Here is a 20,280-nt window from a genome sequence, read left to right as displayed (position 1 = left end):
CAAAATTATAAATTTTTGGAATGTTAATATAATTATTATTAGATTGTTTGTTGGTTGTCTGAGTGATTGAAACTTGTGTGAAATTTGAAACTTTTTGAAACTTTTATATGAGAGGGAATAAAATGACTTTCCCCATCTCCGGTAAATTCAAATTCAATCTTTTAAAAGCAAAGAGAGAAGATGACATGACTTCTTCAACTATAAATAATTTGAACGGAGATATTTGCATTTGAATTCTTTTGCATTTCCATTCGTTTTCTTCGTGCAAGAAATGCCGGGAAATACATTCTAGAGAGGAGGAACATGACCCTCAAACCCACGGGCATTTTGAAAGTTATTTGAACCCTAAAACTTAGAGGGTCATTTGAAAATTATTGCAAAAGAAAATAAATCTTTTAGGCAAATTTGTGAAAATAAATTTTTCTGAAGTTCTTATTTTTGCCGTGGAAAAATGCCCATCATTTATATTTTATTTTTCTGATAATTAGTATACAGAAACTCTTTATTCCGAATTGATTTGATTTCCTTTTTATCGTTTTAGTTTCCTAGTTTTAAAAATAGGAAAGGAATCCCTTTTTATTTGGAAAGACCTGCTGGCCCATTAAGACCTTTCCTATTTTTGGCCCAACACAGAATAATCTTCTTCCTCTGTCTCTCTCACGTCATAGCAAGTTTTCCTTCCATGGACAGAGGATCTCCACCTCCGGTATTCGCGAAGCACCTTCCCTCCCAGCGCCTCCCGTCGCCTCTATAAGAACCCCCATGGTCTCCTCGTTCCATTCCCGTTGAAACCACCCCCTCTCCTCGCCTCTAGCTCGCGCGCCCCCTCGCCGGAGTCGGTCACCAGAAGCTCGCCAGGAACTCCTCCACCTCGCTGCACCCCCCTCCTCCACCTCGCTGCACCCTCCCCTCCCTGGAGCCCCACCGCCCCCCTGCCACCCCACCCCTCCACCTCGCTGCACACCTCCCCATCGCCCCATTGCCAGGAGCATGAGCAGCCAGAAACTTCCCCCCCCCCCCCCCGTCGGCACCCCCCTGCAGGTCTCCACCTCCCCCTCGCCTCCCCCCAGGAGCCCCACCCAACCCTCCTCCGCCGGATCCCCTCCTCCACCGGCCCTTCCCCACCTCGCCGGAGAAGGCTCTTGCTACTCCAGCCACGGGAGCAACTTCCATCACGGTAAGGCTCCCTCCTTTTTTTTTTTCTTTTACTTGTTTTGTTTTTTTAGTTTTACCCTTAGATCTATTTTCAACGGTGTAGATTAGAGTAGATAACCTTTCGGTTTTTAAACAAAAACCACTGGTTTTTATTCACTTAACTTTTAGCCAGAGAACTTTTCTTATTTAGCGGCCATTCGCTGTTTAGCCTATGCAGCAAACACCCTTAGCCAATCAGTGGGCGCCACGTGTCTGTAGCAATTATTCTCTTTTTCTGTCTAGTTCCAAAAACAGCAAAGTTTTTGTTTTGTTTTGGCCATAACTTTTGATCCCGAAGTCCAATGATAGTGATTCTTTTTCCAATAGCTCACAAATTTCCTGTAGTTTTTAAAAACATATAAGTTGTCTATGTTTGAAATTTTCAAATTTGAGTTAGATCAGATTTAGTTTAAACCTTGTTTTGCCTATTCCAGGAGTTTAAAAATAGCTTTTAATTTGATTCTTTTTGCTACTGATCACTAGTGATCTTATTTATCAGTGGTAAAAATGTCAGATTCGTTTGAGTATTTTAGCTCACTGTTTCTTGTGAAACAATTTCTGTTTCACCTCTTTTAGGATTACGGCTAATTCCTTTTCTATATTTGTTTTTAAAATATTTTCTTTATTATTTCAGAAAGATTTTATTTTGTTTCTGTTAGTTAAACAGTAGTTTTGCAACAAGTTTTTATTTTATTTTTATTTGTTTTCATGAAATCAATTCTAGTTCCTTAGTAACTTGCAATTGGTTTCCCCATTGTTTCCAATCCCGTTTGGAAATCCTTTCAAGTAGTTTTGTGAAAAATACTTTATTTTATCTTAGTTAAACTTATATCTTAGTTCCTTGTTATTATTTTCTGTTAGACAAAAAAAACTATTTAGTGTTTGACGTAGTAGAAGACTCCCTAGTCTTATTTCAAGTTTCTTTCAGTTTCTTATTCGCTCTCTCTCTCTTGTTTTGATTGCTAGAATGATTGCTAGTATGAGTGCTTATGTGAATGATATGTTTGTTATATAGATTTCATCGGAGAGTGACGAGTAGTCTATCAAGTTATTTTCTCGAGAAATTCTTCTTCGTCAACATCACCAGGCAAGTCATTTTGATCATACTATCACCTATGTTTTATGCATCGTAGTTCTACCATCCTATGCCCAATTGCATGCTGCTTAGGTACTTGGAAATTTTAGTATAGATTGTAGTATCATGTGGTAGGCACACAACAACACCGATACTTGGCCCCGGGACGACAAAGTTCATATTGCTATGCTTGAGTAGACGGGATTTCGGTTGAGTGCATAACACGAGTGATGCGAGGTTGATTAAATAATCAAGACCGGTTAAGACAAGATTTTCAAGACCTCGGACGCAATGCAACTCTGGGTGAAGGACGGTTGATTGGCTCCTTGGAGAACCAAGTGGATGCCCGGGATGCTGGGGACGGCCATGACATCCTGCGGAAAGCTTCACCCAGGCTCAAAGAGATAGACGGATATTTTCAAGACCCAAGGCTTACCTGCACAGCCACAAGTCATTATGGGCTCTGGCTAGGTTGGACAACGCGGCGACTCTGGACAAGCGGTGCTAGCAGATGTAGAAGAACGGTAGGAATGGATGGGCACCTACAGGGATTCAGAGGGACCCGTTGAAAGACCATGTTTTGATCATCCGGTCTTCAAACACCCTGAAGTGCGAGGACATACACGGAGGCGATCAAATCTTGTGGGGAACGTGTGCAAAACTTTGTAGAGTACTCAAACCTAATCGATTAGCGGTGTCCACGGTCATGGACGACTTGAGCCAAAGGAACTGAAGTTATATGGATTTCTCAACACCATTAAATATATTTGATGAGGGTAATTATTGACAACTCGGGTACGAGAACTGGTTGGCGGAACCATCTCGTTAACAACCAACAATGTAGTAATATTTTGCTTTTAGCCCTCTCTTGATGTAGGAGAAAACTTGCTTTTCGCTAAAACTTACAACACCACCTGCCATATATGCATATAGTATAGATGATTACTTTTCACCCCTCTCTTATGTGACTTGCCGGCATATTCAATATGCTGACCTACACGGCTGCAACATCTTATGTTGCAGATATTTTCTTCGACGAGTAAGAGTACGATTCAGGGTTACGGTCTACACTCAACTTGCCGTTGGTGTTTATTGGGACTCCACTCCCTTGACCGCTTCCGCTGAGATATTTAAGGTATATATCAGTTTTACGCTATTTACATGTGATTGCACTTTGATATATACATTGATGTATTGTGTGTGCCAGCATACTGATCCAGGGATGGCACAGAAACACAGAGGCTTGACTCGTTTTGAGTCGGGTCGCTACACCCCCCCCCCCCTCATGCATCTCGATAGATTGAGGGTGTTGCAGCACTCCCGCAAGGTAGGGATTGATGACTTTCTCGAAGAACTTGTCCTTCGGAACTTTTGGGGACGCCATAGCGATTTAGATCTGTCTGCATAGCAGCTCAAAACGAAAATAGGGGAATTTGCGTGATACGAGGGTCAGACCTTCCGCAGGAATATATAATGAATTTTTCCTAACCAAAAGGATTATTCCACTAGAGAACGGAGTCCGGGAGATACACGAGGTGCTCACAAGCCCCCCAGGCGCGGCCAGGGGGTAGGCCGCGCCGGGCAGGCTTGTCACCTCCTCGTGCGCTTTCCGGACTACTTTAAATTTTTCTATTTTTCTAAATATGCCAAAACGGAGAAAAATTGCTACTTGAAATTTTTTGGAGTCGTTTTACTTACTGAATCACATACCTCTTCGTTTTTGTAGTCTGAAACAAGCTGGTGAATATCCCTTATGTACTCCTCCGGAGTTATGGTATTAATAATATTGCTTTCAACATTTATGGGAGTACCTGAGATATAATGCTTGATTCTTTGCCCATTTACAACTCTCAGAAAATTCCCTTCTGTGTTGTTGATTTTGATTACACCGGAACGATACACTTCTTCGACAATGTAAGGACCTTCCCATTTAGAGAGAAGCTTGCCTGCAAAAAATCTTAAACGAGAATTGTATAGCAAGACATAATCACCTACATTCAACTAACGTTTTTGTATCCTTTTATCATGCCACCTCTTAACTTTTTCTTTAAACAACTTGGCATTTTCATATGCATGAGTTCTCCATTCATCAAGTGAGCTAATATCAAATAACCTCTTCTCACTAGCAAGTTTGAAATCAAAGTTGAGCTATTTGATTGCCCAATAAGCCTTATGCTCCAGCTCAAGAGGTAAATGACGTGTTGTACCGTAAACCATTTTGTACGGAGACATGCCCATGGGATTCTTATAATAAGTTCTATAAGCCCACAGTGCATCATCAAGCTTCTTAGACCAATTCTTTCTAGACCTATTAACAGTATTTTGCAGAATTAGTTTAATTTCTCTATTACTTAGATCTACTTGACCACTGGACTGAGGATGATATGGAGATGCAATTCTATGGTTGACATCATACTTAGCAAGCGTTTTACAGAAAGCACCATGAACAAAATGTGAACCACCATCAGTCATTAAATATCTAGGGACTCCAAATCTAGGGAAAATAACTTCTTTAAGCATCGAAATAGAGGTGTTATGATCAGCACTACTAGTTGGGATAGCTTCTACCCACTTAGTAACGTAATCAACAGCAACTACAATATGAGTATACCCGTTAGACTTTGGAAAAGGTCCCATATAATCAAAACCCCAAACATGAAATGGTTCAATGACAAGTGAATAATTCATAGGCATTTACTGACGTTTACTGATATTACCTATTCTCTGACATTCATCACAAGACAAGACAAACTTACGAGCATCCTTGAAGAGAGTAGGCCAATAAAAACCGGATTGCAATACCTTGTGTGCAGTTCTATCTCCCGCATGGCCTCCTCCATAAGCCTCGGCGTGACACTTCTGTACGATCTGTCCCTATTCATGCTCAGGTACACAACGTCTAATAACACCATCTACTCCTTCTTTATAAAGGTGAGGATCATCCCAAAAGTAATGTCTCAAATCAAAGAAGAATTTCTTCTTTTGTTGGTATGTGAAACTAGGTGGTATATATTTAGCAACAATATAATTTGCATAATCAGCATACCATTGTGTACTACATGAAGCATTGATGACATTCAATTGTTCATCAGGAAAGTTATCATCAATAGGTTGTGGGTCATCAAGAACATTCTCCAACCTAGACAAGTTATCTGCTACGGGGTTCTCAGCACCCTTCCTATCAACAACATGCAAATAAAATTCTTGTAGCAAGAGAACCCATCTGATAAGTCTAGGTTTAGCATCTTTCTTTTCCATGAGATACTTAATAGCAGCATGATCAGTGTGAATAGTAACTTTGGAATCAACAATGTAAGATCTGAACTTATTACATGCAAACACGACTGCTAAAAATTCTTTTTCAGTAGTAGCATAGTTTCTTTGGGCACTGTCTAGAGTTCTACTAGCATAATGAATAACATTCAATTTCTTATCAACTCTTTGTCCTAGAACAGCACCAACAGCATAATCACTAGCATCACACATAATTTAAAAAGGTAGGTTCCAATCAGGTGGTTGAACAATAGGTGCAGTTATCAAGGCCTTCTTAAGTATTACAAATGCTTCTTCACCATCATCATCAAAAACAAATTGAATATCCTTTTGCAAGACATTGGTAAGAGGCCTAGAAATCTTAGAGAAGTCTTTAATGAACCTTCCATAGAAACCAGCATGACCAAGGAAACTTCTTATACCTTTAATGTCTGTAGGGCATGGCATTTTCTCGATCGCATCAACTTTAGCCTTATCGACTTCAATACCTCTTTCAGAAATTTTATGTCCTAAGATGATGCCTTCATTAATCATAAAGTGGCACTTCTCTCAATTCAAGACAAGGTTTGTATCTTTACATCTCTGCAAAACTCGATCAAGATTGCTCAGACAATCATCAAAAGAAGACCCGTAAACGGAGAAATCATCCATGAAAACCTCAACAATCTTTTCACAAAAGTCAGAGAATATAGCCATCATACATCTTTAAAAGGTCGCATGTGCATTACATAAGCCAAAAGGCATACGTCTATAAGCAAAGGTACCGAAAGGGCAGGTAAAAGTGGTTTCCTCCTGATCAGATTGTGCAACTGGTATTTGGGAGAAACCAGAATAACCATCTAGAAAGCAAAAGTGTGTGTGTTTAGACAATCTTTCTAGAATTTGGTCATTAAAAGGCAAAGGGTAATGATCTTTCCTAGTGGCTTTCTTCAATTTCCTAAAATCAGCTACCATCCTATAGCTAGTAACAATTCTTTGTGGGATCAATTCATCTTTATCATTAGGGACAACGGTAATACCTCCCTTCTTAGGGACGCAATGCACCGGACTTACCCAATAACTATGAGAACAGGATAAATAATACCTGCTTCCAAGAGCTTTAGTATTTCTTTTCTTACCACCTCTTTCATCTTAGGATTTAATCTTCGTTGATGGTCGGCAACTGGTTTGGAATCAGGATCAGTTTTGATTTTATGCTGGCATAGAGTGGGACTAATGCCCTTAAGATCATCAAGAGTATATCCAATAGCAGCATGATGCTTCCTCAGAGTTTTCAATAATTTCTTTTCTTCATGCTCTGAAAGGCTAGCACTAATAATAACAGGATATATCTCTTTTTCATCAAGATAAGCATACTTAAGAGTATCAGGTAACTGTTTAAGCTCAAACACAGGATCACCCTTTGGCGGAGGTGGATCTCCAAGTAATTCAACAGGCAAATTATTCTTAAGGGTAGGATGTTGTTCAAAGATAACTCTATCTATCTCATTCCTTTCATACATATGCATATCATTTTCATGCTCAAGCAAGTATCGCTCTAAAGGATCAGTAGGAGGCAGAGCAATAGAAGCTAGAGCAATAATTTCATCCTTACTAGACAATTCTTTTTCATGAGGTTGTCTACCAAACTTGGAGAAATTGAATTCATGTGACACACCTTCAAAGCCAACAGTGACAGATTGTTTCTCACAATCAATATGAGCATTGATAGTATTGAGGAAAGGTCTCCCAAATATGATGGGACAAAAGCTATCTTGTGTGGTAGTGATACGTCCATTTTTCATCATGTTTTAATGTTGATATTTATCGCTTCTTTGGCTGTTATTTCACTTCAAGGTACAATTCTTATGCCTTTTCTCTCTTATTTTGCAAGGTTTACATCAAGAGGGAGAATACCGGCAACTGGGATTCTGGCCTGAAAGTGGAGCGAAGTTGAGATACCTATTCTGTGCAACTCCAAACACCATAAAAATCGACGAGGAATTTTTTCCCGATTTATCAAAAATACTGGGCCGAAGAAGTGCCTGAGGGACACCAGGGGGTGCCCACAAGCCTGCACGGCGCGGCCACCCCCCCACCAGGCCGCACCATGAGGGCTTGTGGGCAGCCCACTAGCCCACTGGCCCCCTCTTTTGCTATATGTAGGGTTTCGTCCAGGAAATAATCAAGGAGGAGCTTTTTTGTGGATTTGCCGCCGCCACAAGGCGGAACTTGAGCAGAACCAATCTAGAGCTCCGGCAGGACGATCCTGTCAGGGAATCTTCCCTCCCGGAGGGGGAAATCGTCGCCATCGTCATCACCAACACTCCTCTCATTGGAGGGGCTCGTCACCATCAACATCTTCATCAACACCATCTCATCTCCAAACCCTAGTTCATCACTTGTAACCAATCTCCATCTCGCGACTCCGATTGGTACTTGTAAGGTTGCTAGTAGTGTTTATTACTCTTTGTAGTTGATGCTAGTTGGATTATTTGGTGGAAGAATTTATGTTCAGATCCTTGATTCTACTCATTACCTCTCTGGTCATGAATATGATTATGCTTTGTGGGTAGTTACTTTTTTTCCTGAGGACATGGCATAAGTCATGCTAATAGTAGTCATGTGAATTTGGTATTCGTTTGGTAATTTGATATGTTGTATGTTGTTTTACCTCTAGTGGTGTTATGTGAACGTCGACTACATAACACTTCACCATTATTTGGGCCTAGAGGAAGGAATTAGGAAGTAGTAACTAGATGATGGGTTGCTAGAGTGACAGAAGCTTAAACCCTAGTTTATGTGTTGCTTCGTAAGGGGCTGATTTGGATCCACTAGTTTAATGCTATGGTTAGACTTTGTCTTAATTCTTGTTTCGTAGTTGCGGATGCTTGTGAGAGGGGTTAATCATAAGTGGGATACTTGTCCAAGTAAGAGCAGTACCCAAGCGCCGGTCCACCCACATATCAAACTATCAAAGTAACGAACGTGAATCATATGAACATGATGAAACTAGCATGACAGAAATTCACGTGTGTCCTCGGGAGCGTTTTTCCTCCTATAAGAATTTGTCCAGGCTTGTCCCTTGCTACAAAAGGGATTGGGCCACTTTGCTGCACTGTTGCTACTTTTGTTACTTGTTGCTTGCTACGAATCATCTCACCACACAATCTCTTGTTACCGACAATTTCAGTGCCTGCAGATTTTACCTTGTTGAAAACCACTTGTCAGATCCTTCTGCTCCTCGTTGGGTTCGACACTCTTACTTATCGAAAGGACTACGATTGATACCCTATAATTGTGGGTCATCAAGACTCTTTTATGGCACCATTGCCGGGGAGTGAAGTGCCTTTGTTAAGTGGAACTTGGTAAGGAAACATTCATATAGTGTGCTGAAATTTATTGTTACTTGTCACTATGGATACTAATCCTTTGAGGGGCTTGTTCGGGGTATCTTCACCTCGAACGGAAGCACAAATAGTTGCCCCTCAACCTGCTGCACCTACTGAAAATATTTTCTTTGAATTTCCTTCAGGTATGCTTGAGAAACTGCTGGCTAATCCTTTTACAGGAGATGGAACATCACATCCAGACTTGCATCTGATCTATGTAGATGAGGTTTGTGGTTTATTTAAGCTCGCAGGTGTGCCCGAGGATGAGATCAAGAAGAAGGTATTTCCTTTATCTTTGAAGGATAAGGCGTTGACATGGTATAGGCTATGTGATGATACTAGATCATGGGACTACAATCGGTTGAAATTGGAATTTCGTCAAAAGTTTTATCCTATGCATTCAGTACATCGTGATCGGAATTATATTTATAATTTTTGGCCTCGTGAGAGAGAAAGCATCGCTCAAGCTTGGGGGAGGCTTAAATCAATGCTATATTCATGCCCCAACCATGAGCTCTCGAGAGAAATTATCATTCATGATGATCGCACCATGCTTGACACTTCTTGTACCGGTTCTTTTATGAAGAGAGATATTGACTTCAAATGGAATTTATTGGAGAGAATTAAACGCAACTCTGAAGATTGCGAGCTTGAAGAAGGTAAGGAGTCAGGTATGAATTTCACTTTTGATTGCGTTAAATCCTTTGTTCAGACAAATACTTTTTGTGACTTTAGCGCTAAGTACGGACTTGACTCTGAGATAGTATCTTCATTGTGTGAATCATTTGCTGCTCATATTGATCTCCCCAAAGAGAAGTGGTTTAAATATCATCATCCTTTAGAAGTCAATGTAGTTAAACCCACTCCAGTTGAAGAGAAACTCATTGCCTATAATGATCCTGTTGTTCCCAGTGCTTACATTGAGAAACCACCTTTCCCTGTTAGGATAAAGGATCATTCTAAAGCTTCAACTGTGATATGTAAAGGCTATATTAGAACACCTACACCTCGTGAGCAAATTAGAGTTGAACCTAGCATTGCTATTATCAAAGATCTTCTGTTTGAAGAAGTTGAGGGACATAATATTCACTTCTGTGAAGATGCTGCTAGAATTGCTAAACCTCACGCTAGAGACAAACATAGGCCTGTTGTTGGCATGCCTGTGGTTTCTGTTAAGATAGGAGATCACTGTTATCATGGTTTATGTGACATGGGTGCTAGTGTTAGTGCAATACCTCAATACTTATATGATGAAATCAAAGTTGAGATTGCACCTGTAGAGATAGAGCCTATTCATGTCACTATTCAGCTTGCCAATAGAGATACTATCTGCCATGTGGGAATTGTTAGGGATGTTGAAGTCTTGTGTGGTAAAACGAAGTATCCTGCTAATTTCCTCGTTCTTGCTACCACACAAGATAGCTTTTGTCCCATCATATTTGGTAGACCCTTTCTCAATACTGTCAATGCTCATATTGATTGTGAGAAACAAACTGTCACTGTTGGCTTTGAAGGTGTGTCACATGAGTTCAATTTCTCTAAGTTTGGTAGACAACCTCATGAAAAGGAGTTGCCAATAAAGGATGAAACTATTGCCTTAGCATCTATTGTCGTGCCTCCTACTGATCCCTTAGAGCAATACTTGCTTGAGCATGAAAATGATATGCATATGGATGAAAGGTATGAGATAGATAGAGTTGTCTTAGAACAATATCCTATCCTTAAGAATAACTTGCCTGTTGAAGTGCTTGGGGATCCACCCCCACCAAAGGGTGATCCCGTGTTCGAGCTTAAACAATGGCCTGATACTCTTAAGTATGCCTATCTTGATGAAAAAGAGATATATCCTTTTATTAGTAGTGCTAGCCTCTCAGAGCATGAAGAAAAGAAGTTACTAAAAACTCTAAGGAAGCACCGTGCTGCTATTGGATATACTCTTGATGATCTTAAGGGCATTAGTCCTACCCTATGCCAGCACAAGATTAAGACCGATCCTGATTTCAAACCAGTTGCTGATCATCAAAGGAGATTGAATCCTAAGATGAAAGAAGTAGTAAGAAAAGAAATACTAAAGCTCCTGGAAGCGGGTATTATCTATCCTGTTGCTCATAGCGATTGGGTGAGTCCGGTGCATTGTGTTCCTAAGAAGGGAGGCATTACCGTTGTCCCTAATGATAAGGATGAATTGATCACACAGAGGATTATTACTCGCTATAGGATAGTGATCGATTTCAGGAAACTGAATAAAGCCACTAGGAAAATCATTACCCTTTGCCTTTTATCGACCAAATGCTAGAAAGGTTGTCCAAACACACACACTTCTGCTTTCTAGACGGTCATTCTGGTTTCTCCCAAATACCAGTTGCACAATCTGATCAGGAGAAAACCACCTTCACCTGCCCTTTCGGTACCTTTGCTTATAGACGTATGCCTTTTGGCTTATGTAATGCACCTGCTACCTTTCAAAGATGTATGATGGCTATATTCTCTGATTTTTGTGAAAATATTGTCGAGGTTTTCATGGATGACTTCTCCATTTACGGGTCTTCCTTTGATGATTGCCTCAGCAACCTTGATAGAGTCTTAGAGAGATGCAAAGGCACCAATCTTGTCTTGAATTGGGAGAAGTGACACTTTATGGTTAATGAAGGCATCGTCTTAGGACATAAAATTTCTGAAAGAGGTATTGAAGTCGATAAGGCTAAGGTTGATGCAATCGAGAAAAGGCCATACCTCACATATATCAAAGGTATAAGAAGTTTCCTTGGTCATGATGGTTTCTATAGAAGGTTCATTAAAGATTTCTCTAAGATTTCTAGACCTCTTACAAATCTCTTGCAAAAGGATATTCCTTTTGTTTTTGATGATGATTGTGAGGAAGCCTTCGAAATAATTAAGAGGGCTTTGATAACTGCACCTATTGTTCAACCACCTGATTGGACCTTGCCTTTTGAGAACATGTGTGATGCTAGTGATTATGTTGTTGGCGCTGTCTTAGGACAAAGAGTCGATAAGAAGTTGAATGTTATTCACTACGCTAGTAAAACTCTAGACAGTGCCCAAAGAAACTATGCCACTACAGAGAAGGAATTTTTAGCAGTCGTGTTTGCATGTGAAAAGTTCAGGTCTTACATAGTTGATTCCAAAATCACTATTCACACTGATCATGCTGCTATTAAGTACCTCATGGAGAAGAAGGACGCTAAACCTAGACCTATCATATGGGTTCTCTTGCTACAAGAATTTGATTTGCACGTTGTCGACAGAAAGGGTGTTGATAACCCTGTAGCAGATAACTTGTCTAGGTTGGAGAACTTTCTTGATGACCCACAACCTATTGATGATAGCTTTCCCGATGAGCAACTGAATGTCATCAATGCTTCACGTAGTGCACCGTGGTATGTTGATTATGCAAACTATATCACTACCAAATACATCCCACCTAGTTTCACATACCAGCAAATAAAGAAATTCTTCTTTGACTTGAGACACTACTTTTGGGATGATCCTCACCTTCATAAGGAAGGAGTAGATGGTTTTATTAGACGTTGTGTACCTGAACATGAACAGGGACAGATCCTACAGAAGTGTCACTCCGAGGCCTACGGAGGACACTGATGATCCACAAGTATGGGGCATCAATCGTAGTCCTTTCGATAAGTAAGAGTGTCGAACCCAACACGGAGCAGAAGGATCTGACAAGTGGTTTTCAGCAAGGAAAAATCTGCACGCACTGAAATTGTCGGTAACAAGTGATTGTGTGGTGAGATGATTCTAGCAAGCAACAAGTAACAAAAGTAGCAACGGTGCAGCAAAGTGGCCCAATCCCTTTTGTAGCAAGGGACAAGCCTGGACAAAGTCTTATAGGAGGAAAAGCGCTCTCGAGGACACACGGGAATTTCTGTCATGCTAGTTTTCATCATGTTCATATGATTCGCGTTCGTTACTTTGATAGTTTGGTATGTGGGTGGACCGGCGCTTGGGTACTGCCCTTACTTGGACAAGCATCCCACTTATGATTAACCCCTCTTGCAAGCATCCGCAACTACAAAATAAGAATTAAGACAAAGTCTATCCATAGCATTAAACTAGTGGATCCACATCAGCCCCTTACGAAGCAACGCATAAACTAGGGTTTAAGCTTCTGTCACCCTAGCAACCCATCATCTACTTACTACTTCCCAATGCCTTCCTATAGGCCCAAATAATTGTGAAGTGTTATGTAGTCGACGTTCACATAACACCACTAGAGGAAAAACAACATACAACATATCAAAATACCGAATGAATACCAAATTCACATGACTACTATTAGCATGACTTATCCCATGTCCTGAGGAACAAAAGTAACTACTCACAAAGCATAATCATATTCATGACCAGAGAGGTAATGAGTAGCATCAAGGATCTGAACATAAACTCTTCCACCAAATAATCCAACTAGCATCAACTACAAAGAGTAATCAACACTACTAGCAACCTTACAAGTACCAATCAGAGTCGCGAGACGGAGATTGGTTACAAGTGATGAACTAGGGTTTGGACATCAGATGGTGTTGATGAAGATGTTGATGGTGACGAGTCCCTCCTTGATTTTTTCTGGGATGAAACCCTCCTTATAGCAGAATATGGCAGCTGGAGGGGTAACAGGGGGCCCACAAGCCACCCAGGCGCGGCGAGGGGGGTAGGCCGCGCCTGGCAGGCTTGTAGCCTCTTGGTGGCTTCCCTCGAGTACTTCTTCCACCCAGTATTTTTTATAAAATCCAAAATAATTCCTCGTTGCTTTTCACGGGTTTTGGAGTTGTGCAGAATAGGTATCTCGGACTTGCTCCTTTTCCAGCCTAGAATTCCAGCTGCCTGCATTCTCCCTCTTCATGTAAACCTTATAAAATAAGAGACAAAAGGCATAAGTATTGTACCGTAATGTGTAATAACAGCCCATAATGCGATAAATATCAACATAAAAGCATGATGCAAAATGGACGTATCAAGCGACTACTTCTTCCTTGGAGGTGCGACTCCTTGAGGCGCATCGCCTTCGTCATCGTCTGAGCGCTCCGTGGCAGCACCCTTGTAAGCGTGCTCTAGGGAGAAGATCGCTTCCTTCTCCTTGCATAGGATGGTGATGATTCTGCCTCACCCTGGCATCTTGAGGACGGTGTATCCATGCTGCATCACAACCATGAACTTGGCCAGCGTGGGGTAGCCTGGGATGGCATTGTATGGGAGTCTGATGTGTGCCACGTCAAAGTAAATGTGCTCAGTGTGATAGTTATCGCGCGTGCCGAAGGTGATGAGGAGGCAAACCTTCCCTAGTTGGACGGTGGACCACTGATCACCCCCGAGAAGGCCTTGTCGGCATCATCTAGTGATAAGGAACCTGCAGCATGTCGAAGGTTTCGACAGAGAGTATGTTGAGCCCCGCTCCTCCATCGATGAGAGTCTAGGTGACTGCCACATTGCTGATGGTGGGAGTGCACATCATGAGGAGTGTGCCCGCGACAGCTGCAGACTTCAGGTTGTGCTGAGCATCAAAGTGATGGTGTATTAGGACCACTCGAGGGACCTTGCAGGCCCCATATTTGGGATTAGAGAGTTCACCTCACGGCACAGCTTCTTGAAGTGGAGGTTGGACGAGGGGACATGGCCCCTGCTGTGGATGCAGGCCACACGTGAGGCTCCTGTTAGGTCCCGAGCTCCTCATCGCGTTGGTAGGCCTTGTTCCTTCATGGAGGCAGTGGTGGCAGCGAAGGAAGTTGTGCGTTATCTCGAGGCTGCATCTCGCGAGGCCCGTCGCACCAGCCATTGTCACAAGGATGATCGTACGATCCCGACAAGAGTTGGTGTTGCGTGCGTTCCATCTCCCGCCGTCGCAGCCAGCATCGTGATCATTGTGCTCTAGGCATCGGATGACTCACTCTTCCCGGTGGACCCCGAGCTCGTCGCAATCTTCGGTTTCATGGTTGTGCACATCGTGGTAGATGCAGTATGGACGATGCTCTTTGTCGGGCACGATCCACTCGCGGCTGCGCTTCTGCTCAGGCTCTGCGAGCATGGTGGTCCCCTTGCGCTTGGCCTCCTTGTCCTTGGCCATGGTGTCCTCGGGCGCGTCATCAGGGTTGTCGTTGGCGAATAGGTGGCCCTCTTTAGCCTTCGCACATTTGTCGGCCAAGTTAAACAGTTCCATGGCCGTGATCAGGGTGTCATTGGTGGTGAGTTTTTCAGACATCTTGAGGTCCTTAACGATGTTAGTGAATGCCATGATGACCGCCTTGTTGGTGGCACGCGGGATCTTGTTGCTCACCTGGTTAAACCTCTGGATGTATTTGCAAAGGATCTCACCAGGGTGCCGCTTCACGCAACACAGGTCGTTGACAGAGTGGGGGCGGTCGTGCGTCCCCTTAAAGTTGACAACGAATAGCTCGCAGGGGCTGCTCCACGAAGAGACCAAGCCCTAGGGCAGTTTCAGGAGCCAGAGCCATGCGCCGTCCTTGAGCGCCATCAGAGTGTGTTGGCCATGACCTTGTCGTCGCTGCCTGCCGCTTTGATGCTCACGGCGTAGATTTACAGGAACTTTGCGGGGTCAAGGGATCTGTCGTAGCGCGGGGGCAAGTCGGGCTTGAACTTGGTTGGCCAAGCCACCCTGCGTAACTCACGGGTGAAGGCCCAGCAACCCACGGTGCTGGTGTAGCCACAAGGCATGAGTGCAGCCTGGTTCTAATGCCCGGCGGTGGCGACATCCTGGACGACCCTGTCAAAGCACTAGCACTTCTGCTCGAGGACCGCACGCACGTCCGTCGGTGCCTTGCGCTGGCGATCGGACAGATGTGCCCATACCCTTGGGCACGTGGTGGCGGCTCGCGAGGCGGGATTCTGGGGCGCGCACATCACCGGGTTCGACATGGCCACCATGCACGGGAGGGGCGGCGACGGTGCTTCTTATGCCTCCTCATTGTCACGGGATGGAGGCGGACGGAGAGAACGAGAGGGCGTCGGGCCTCCCCGACGGCGTTGACGAGATGGGTGATGCGATTCAGCTATGCGTCATAGCCGGTATCCGTCAGACGGTAACAGAGTAGCTCGCGGGCCATGAGCAGTGCCGCCTGCGCATTCACCCTCTACATATATACATGAGAGGAGGAAGCTGTGGCGGTGCGGTCTTCCCTCTGCACGGAAGGGGGCATGGACGAAGCTTGCTTCTTGTGGTCCGCAGGGTCGGTGGTCGTAGCCTGGCGGAGTGACGACGGGCGTCGGGGTCTGCGGGCATGGTCACCAAGACCCACGCAACCCTGCGCTCGGCGCACACAGGGCGAGCATCAGCCATGGAGTTGGTGATGCTGGAGCAAAACCGGAGTGGAAGAGAGGCTGCACATCCCTACCTGGCGTGCCAAATGTTAGAATCGGGGCTCCGCAGACCCAAGGAAAGGTTCCAACACTGTCGCCGCAAGATTCTGTCTCCGCAAGATCCCATCTGGGGCACGTCCTGGTGCCCTGTCGGAGGGGGGGGGGTCGGACATGGAAGGCTTCTCCATCAACACCATGACCTCTCCGATGATGCGTGAGTAGTTCACCATAGACCTATGGTTCCATAGCTAGTAACTAGATAGTTTCTTCTCTCTCTTGGATCTTCAATACAAAGTTCTCCATGATCTTCATGGAGATCTACCCGATTTAATCTTCTTTTGCGGTGTGTTTGTCGAGATCCGGTGAATTGTGGATTTATGATCAGATTAGCTATGAATCTTATTTGAGTTTCTTCTGATCTCTCTTATGATGATTTCATATCCTTGTAATTCTCTTCAAGTTGTGGGTTTTGTCTGGCCAACTAGATCTATGATTCTTGCCATGGGAGAAGTGCTTGGTTTTGGGTTCATACCGTGCGGTGACCTCACCTAGTGACAGAAGGGGTAGCGAGGCACGTATCGTGTTGTTGCCATCAAGGGTAAAAAGATGGGGTTTTCATCATTGGTTTGAGATTATCCCTCTACATCATGTCATCTTGCTTAAAGCCTTACTCTGTTTGTCATGAACTCAATACACTAGATGCATGCTGGATAGCGGTCGATGAGTGGAGTAATAGTAGTAGATGCAGAAATTATCGGCCTACTTGTCTCGGACGTGATGCCTATATGCTAGATCATTGCCTTAGATATCGTCATGACTTTGCGCGGTTCTATCAATTGCTCGACAGTAATTTTTTCACCCACCGTAATACTTACTATTTTGAGAGAAGCCTCTAGTGAACACTATGGCCCCTAGGGTCTACTCCACGCCATATTTTTAGCCTTACACTTTTTACTTCCTTGCACTTTCCGCCTTCAGATCTCACTTTGCAAACAATCTTGAAGGGATTAACAACCCCTTTGAAGCGTTGGGTGCAAGCTTGTTTGTGTTTGCACAGGTACTCTGGACTTGACGAGACCCTCCTTCTGGATCGATACCTTGGTTCTCAAACTGAGCAAAATACTTACTGCTCCTGTGATGCATCACCCTTTCCTCTCCAAGGGAAAAACCAACGCAAGCCCAATCTCCATCAACGTTTCAATTTCTTGCGTTGTTGTTTGAGAAGTAGCGGAAGGATTTCTGGCGCCGTTGCCGTGGAGGAAGATCAAGTCAAGAAATCATCCAAGTAAGTGTTGCAAACTCATCTCTTGCATTTACTTTGTTTGCCAGTTGCCTCTCGTTTTCCTCTCCCCCACTTCACCAATTTGCCTTTTTTGTTCCCCTTTTCATTCGCCCTTTTCTCTCGCTTGCTTTCTGCTCGTCTGTGTGGGATAGTCTATCCTCATGGCTAGGTCCACCAATTCGAATGATACTCCCGAGAGCGAAGTTCTCAATTTCAAACAAATTGAGGGAGAAAACTTAAAGGACGCTTGGTATAGGATTTGCAATGCTCAGAGTAGATCTACTCATAAGCAATCCACTACCGCCTTGCTTCACAGTTTTTATGTGGGTATTTCTCCTTGGAATAGGTATATTCTTGACACCATAGTAGGTGTAAATTTCTTGGGTAGCCATAGTGTTGATTCTTACGAAGCTGTGATAAATTTGGTAGGCCCACCCCCACTCATGGTTAATGGAACTACCTTAACTCTGGAACATGTGATGCGTAGACTGGACGCTATTGAAAATAAAGTCGCCACGATTGAACTCATTGAGAATTTGGATAAAAAGATCCATAATCGAATCACTCGGTACGGATCCAAAGTAATGTTTTTGAAAATTTTAAAGGAGAAGGAACCCACAGTTAGCGAAAAGCTAGGTCATGATTCCGCTAGGATTGGCAAACTAGAGGATGTTATAACCAACTTGGATCCGCTTTTGCCGCTGTGCAGAATACTCCAAATTTTGCCCACAATAAAATCACCAAGTCCGACTTTGTTCCTAATATTAGTGGTGAATCATCTAGCAAGAAAGATGAAAACCTTAAGATGATAAGTTATCACGCCACTTATGTTTTGAGCACCAAAGAGGACGATACGTGATTCTATCGCTTCTATGCCTAGCTAAGGGTGTTAAACAATACCGCTTGTTGGGAGGCAAACCAATGAATTTATCCTTTTCTTTCTGTTTTGTTGCGTCCAAAATTTCATAATTCTGTTGTGATTGTGTTTTTTGTGTTTCTTTTTGAGTTTGAGCCAAGCATAGCCTTTATGATCAGTCTTGGTAATGGTTGTTTGATCCTGCTGGAAAAAGACAGTAACTTTTCGCTGACGAGATGATTTTTCATTTTGATTCAGAAAGAGCTTTTGAGTTGATTCTTTTTGCTGATGATTGATATGCTTTTTCCCGAGGCCGTCGTAGTTGTTCAGATTTTTTGAGGTACCAGAAGTATACGAAGTATACAGATTGCTACAGACTGGTCTGTTTTTTGACAGATTCTGTTTTCGTTGAGTTGGTTGCTTGTTTTGATGAAACTATGGTTAGTATCGGGGGGTACTAGCCATGGAAAAGTGATAATACAATAGCCCATCATCAATATAGATGGAATTCAAGTTTGCTACAGTACCAAAAGAAGTGGTAGTTTGTTTTCTTGTACTAATGTTATCACAAGTTTCTGTTTAAGTTTTGTGTTGTGAAGTTTTCAAGTTTTGGGTGATGTTCTCATGGACAAAGAGATAATGAGTGGAAAGAGCTCAAGATTGGGGATGCCCAAGGAATCCTAAGCCGAATTGAAGGACACCAAAAAGCCTAAGCTTGGGGATGCCCCGGGAAGGCATCCCCTCTTTCTTCTTCAATCCATCGGTAACATTACTTGGGGCTATATTTTTATTCACCACATGATATGTGTTTTGCTTGGAGCGTCTTGTATCTTAGGAGTCCTTTTCTTTTTGTTGTGTCACAATCATCCTTGCTGCACACCTTTTTGAGAGAGAGAGAGACATGCACTCATCGTGATTTTGCTAGAATGCTCATAGTGCTTCACTTATATCTTTTGAGCTAGATACTTTTGCTCATAGTGCTTCACTTATATCTTTTGAGCTAGATACTTTTGCTCATAGTGCTTCACTTATATCTTTTGAGCTAGATACTTTTGCTCATAGTTATTCACTTATATCTTTTTGTGCTAGATACTTTTGCTCTTGTGCTTCACTTATATCTTTAGAGCATGGCGGTGTGTGATTTGGTAGTTGGCTTATGCTATGAAACTAGTCCCATGTGCTAGGTACCCAAAGAGGATGCAAAAACTTTCATCTTCATGTGAATTGAGTAGAAAGAAAAGTTTCGATTCCTCTCAATTAGTTTTGAGACATGGATTCGGGAATATTAAAATCTATGTTAGTAGGGTGTTGTGAATCTAGAAATACTTGTGTTAAAGTTAGTGATTCCCGTAGCATGCACGTATGGTGAACCGCTATGTTAGGAAGTCGGAGCATAATTGATCTATTGATTGTCATCCTTTGTGTTGAGGTCGGGATCGCGCGATGGTTTACACCTACCAACCCTTCCCCTCGGAGTATGCGTTTAGCACTTTGTTTCGATTACTAATAAAAACTTTCGCAACAAGTATGTGAGTTCTTTATGACTAATGTTGAGTCCATGGTATAGATGCACTTTCACCTTCCACCATTGCTAGCCTCTCTAGTGCCGCGCAATTCTCGCCGGTGCACAAACCCACCAAATTCCTTCCTCCAAACAGCCACCGTACGTACGTACTATGGCATTTTCATAGCCATTCCGAGATATATTGCCATGCAACTACCACCGTTCCGTCTCATGACTTGTGTCGTCACTCTCATATTGCCATTGCATGATCATACTAGATCGTTGCACATCCCGGTACACTGCTAGAGGCATTTCCTATGGAGTCATCATCATTGTGATCTTTGAGCTTTGAGTAACTAAAAGTGTGATGATCATCATTAT

Source organism: Hordeum vulgare, chromosome 2H, assembly GCF_904849725.1.
Source record: "Hordeum vulgare subsp. vulgare chromosome 2H, MorexV3_pseudomolecules_assembly, whole genome shotgun sequence".
Taxonomy (NCBI): domain Eukaryota; kingdom Viridiplantae; phylum Streptophyta; class Magnoliopsida; order Poales; family Poaceae; genus Hordeum; species Hordeum vulgare.
The sequence above is the reverse complement of the archived record's forward strand: the minus strand, read 5'-3'. Positions refer to the sequence as shown.